We start from the raw sequence: 4,780 nt of genomic DNA on the forward strand, positions 1-4,780 counted from the left end.
GTACTCATGACCTCAAGAAACGGAAAATCACCGGTATATACCTTTAAGATCCCCTTTGTGACTGACTGTCACCCCTTTTCCTCTTAGTGCACAGGCAAGGGGGCTTTCAACACAAGTGTTACAGTATATTAGTTCGAATGGTGTACACATTTATTTATTTAACATGCCTTCTTGTCTGTACCTGTTGAGGTGTCCATGACCATGGCAACCTTGACATTTGCATCTGCACCCAGACACACCTGTGCAGTTTGTTTATTTGCATCTGCACCCAGACACACCTGTGCAGTTTGTTTACTTGTATCTGCACCCAGACACACCTGTGCAGTTTGTTTACTTGTATCTGCACCCAGACACACCTGTGCAGTTTGTTTACTTGTATCTGCACCCAGACACACCTGTGCTGTTTGTTTGTTTTAAGTTCAAGGTTCCTGACAGAATACCAGAGGTCATGCAACACAATAATAACAGGCAGTGCAGAAGATGCCCCATTAAAATAGGCCTTTTACATGTACTGCCTGAGGGTAGAGTGCACTATATGATGCTTCTATTTATATCTATACCACAGACCTTTTTATTGTGTCATAATAATGTATACACAATATTGTAGAGTCATACACCCCTTTATTCTCACCTAAGGAGGACTGGAGGCGTGAGGGGAGGTGGTGGGTTGTGAACAAAGTTAAGCCAATGCTGTTGCTTCTCCAGGTAGACTGCAAAATAAGTTACCTGGCAGATGAAGAAGGAGGCGTGGCAAATTCCGTCACGCTTCTCCTGAACTTCCGTTTGTACTTTATTTGTGCTTTAATACATGTACTGTAATTCCATAAGTGACCTTAAAACAGACTGACAACTGACATAACACTTCACAAAATGGAAATGAATATTGCAAGTGAGGCGTTTCAAATCCTGGCCAATTAAATGCACAATTTGGAAGAATAAGGATTATAAGCATCTCATTTTTTGGTGCTGCTTTAGGATTAATGCAGATTAATATTTTGTTACATACAATAGCTTTCGCAAACAGCCAAGTCACTCAAATACTCCTGGGAGGATTTCAACAACACTCAACATGGTTAAGACTTGCACACTAAAACAATAAACAAACAAACAAAAAAGAAAACGTATCAATGATGAAAAATGTTCAGCTAAACAGCAGTTTCAGTTTTGCAGTATTGTGTTACCTCTGAGATGGAAAGAATATGAGCATATATATGTGTGAGGACTGACATCAGCTGATGAAGTTCCCGCCGTTTAAAGGCATCAGTGTTACAAGAGACAAGAGGAAGATGTAATCATATTTTGAGTGGTTATTAGAAAGTTACTGTATAATGGTACAAAAAATGTAGTGGAAAAAATCCCCATGATTTGCCTGTGTAGCAGAAAGGAATGTGGTTCCTGTCTGTAGTCAACGTCACGTCAACTAGCAGGTAATTGGTCAGCCAATCGCTTTGGTGAGACTCATACATATATACTCAGTGACTGCCTTTTTCTGCTACGTCCGACTGGCTGGTTGTTGCTCACCCAATTTCCGCTATTTACACAGCGTCCTTGTGGATCCTCCCCCATCTCTGTAGCTGGCATCGCTTCGCAGCTGGTAGTTGCTGCTACTTTCACCCTAGTGCTTTTGCCCTCTGCAGTGCAAACTTGCTGAAAACTACGGGTAATTAACAGCGGGATGGGGAACTGCTGCTTTGTCTTGACTACGTCGGACCCTTTCTGCCACCAGTGTTTAGGCCTTCTACACAAAGTGCTGCAATCTGCCCTTGTATTTTTGTTTTATTGTTAGCGGCGCATAGACAGGCGGTCGTAACGCCACAGCTTACACCTAGCTGGCTAGCTGGCCATCACTCTTCCTATTGTGTATTATCGTGTGACCATCATTGTCTCGACTTCATGTTGTCTTATGTGTCACCCCCTCCATTCTGTGTGTTTAGTTAAGGTGTCCAGCCATCTCACCTCTCCAACTCTGATTTATGTTGATTTTGTAACTTGTTTCTAACGTCTGATTTCTTTTGTTGATTTGATTTGCCATTGGCAGGAGGCCCATTCACTTGTGCTGCTGATAACCAGTGTCTTAGCATTTGTTTTGTTATTCACTTCTTTATTTTGTATATTTGTCTGTTTGTTTGTGTTCTACTGGCAGGAGGCCGCTTCCCCTGTGCTGCAGATAACCAGTGTCTCAACCTCTGTTACTTTGTAACTCCTTTTTGGTTTGCAGTTATTCCAATTTGATTTATCATTGGCAGGAGGCTATTTCACCTGCGCTGTTGATAACCAGTGTCTTAGCATTTGTTTTGTTATTCACTTCTTTATTTTGTATATTTTGTTTGTGTTGCACTGGCAGGAGGCCATTTTTCCAGCTGCTGAGAGCCGGTGTCCTACTCTTAGTTATTGTTTTTCTTTAGTTAATTGGTTGGTTGACTGTCGCCCCACTAATTGTCTTACCCTGTCCTGTGTCTTTCCTAGGAGCTGAGGCCTGCGGTGGAGGGTCTGCTATCTTCCTGGTGGCGTTCCCCTTCTGGTGTGCTACTTACATCACGGGTGTTTCAGACTTGACCTGGCGTGTGTGTGTGTGTGCGCGTGGACACTTTTGCAGTGGTGTGACCTTTTCCTGGACGCCCCCCTCACTAGTTAGCCGGTCCCTTCACTGGTAAGCCTCAGTTCCTGTTGTCTGTCGCCCTCTTTGTGTGTGTGGTGTGCTTGAGCTACATTAGCTGTAATTTTAGACATTGTCAATAAAATTGTGTTTTTTACTTGGATGAAACCACGTCTCTGTCAGTTAATGAACCTGTGTGCATATTAGACCAATTCACTATATACATTTCCCTGGGTGCAATTCCCAGGGTGGCGTAGTCGATCTTACTTGGGTTAGTACCTACGTACTACTCAACTCCCATCTGCCACACCTGCAGACTGTAACCTGAAACACGTGTCTCCAATGTGACGGAACAGACATGCCCTTCCTTACTGTTAATCTATCGTCTTTATAATCTCACATATGCTCATGGAGAAGGACATGATCACATAACTCATCCTGAAGAGAATACCAGTGTGTGTGTGTGTGTGTGTGTGTGTAGAGAAGAATCTCTATCCAACCCCTCACATTGGTTCTATGTGCCTTTACTACAACTCCTGCCCATTACAAAGTTGATTATGTTTATATACATGACTGATTCATGTCAATAGTGGTGCATACTCCAATTGCTATTCTGTGTTATTAGTGTTTATATTTGGATGATTAACAGGTTGTGTAAGGGTTGCGTCATCACCTTTTTGTCAACATCGTGGCCAGTTTCAAATACTAATGCAGATTTTCAAAACCATGATCCATGGTGTGGATGAGTACATAATGTTGTTGTTTTATAGAGCAACTATTCAATGCATAATACGCTATGGCATCACAACATGGTTCTGTAACCTGACTGTAAAACCTAAAGCACATCTCCAGAACCTTGTTAAGAGGGCAGGGGAACCTAAAGCACAACTCCAGAACCTTGTTAAGAGGGCAGGGGAACCTAAAGCACAACTCCAGAACTTTGTTAAGAGGGCAGGGGAACCTAAAGCACAACTCCAGAACCTTGTTAAGAGGGCAGGGGAACCTAAAGCACAACTCCAGAACCTTGTTAAGAGGGCCGGGGAACCTAAAGCACAACTCCAGAACCTTGTTAAGAGGGCAGGGGAACCTAAAGCACAACTCCAGAACCTTGTTAAGAGGGCAGGGAAAATAATGGGGACTCCGCCCCCATCCTCCTTAAATGAGATGTGTGAGGACACAGTTAGGAAACAAGGATTTAGGAGCCACAGACCCAACTCATGTACTAAACACAGAGTACGAGCTGATGCCTCTGGGCAAAGATACCGGCTCCATGTAGGCTAAATAGATTCAAGTTCTCCCTAGTACCGCTATCAATTAAGCTATTTAATGGTGAATAGTGCAATAGTGCAATTACTGCTGGGTCAATAGTGATATAACTAGTGGGCAGTGCAATCATCCTTATGGACTAATTTGTTGGGGGGGGGGGGGGGGGGGGTGTTTGTGTGTGTGTATGTGCGCTTGGGTAATGCCTAGACTGTTTTTTATAATGGGTGTTACAGTGTGTGTGTGTGTGTGTTTGTGTGTGTGTGTGTGTGTGTTTGTGTGTAATTAATTTTTTCTGTAGTCTGGCTTTCGAACCCTCAAAATTCAAATTTCAAAGTTCAAAGTACTTTATTGTCTTTGCCACAAGAGACATTTGAGGCAGCACCAGACCACCAGCTAAAAAAATCCCAAATTGCTGTCCCACATGCACACACACACGCATGCACAGACACAGACACACACACACACACACACAGACAAACACACACACACACTAGCACAGGTCCAAACAGTGGTGTTGGGCTCTAGCTGAAGAGCTTGATGAAGCAGCCCTGGCAGTATGGCTTGTCGTTCTGCTCCTTGAAGGTGCCCTTGTTGAGCTGCTTGAGGCAGAAGGCGCAGTGTGTGTAGTGCTACTAACCTGTAATGGGATGTGATGAGATCTGATCTGTGCATGAGTGTGTGTAGTGCTAAGAGCATCTGTATGTAACTGAGTCACAATAACTTCACTGCTGATATAGGACCTAGCCAAGCCCAGGGTAGAGTGTGTGAGTGAATGTGGTCTGGACTCTGTGCAGGAGGGTCATTGTGTCAGAGATTCTGACAGTTCCTGCCCTGTGATCCACACACACTCCCATTCTGGTATCTGACCACTAGAGGGAGTTGTGTCTCTTCATCACTGTGCCTGAATGAGGAACCAGA

This window comes from Alosa pseudoharengus, unplaced genomic scaffold (assembly GCF_046254945.1).
Source record: "Alosa pseudoharengus isolate Yale_2024_CS ecotype anadromous, Long Island Sound unplaced genomic scaffold, YU_APseudo_1.1 YU_APseudo_1.1_scf_6, whole genome shotgun sequence".
Lineage (NCBI taxonomy): Eukaryota > Metazoa > Chordata > Actinopteri > Clupeiformes > Clupeidae > Alosa > Alosa pseudoharengus.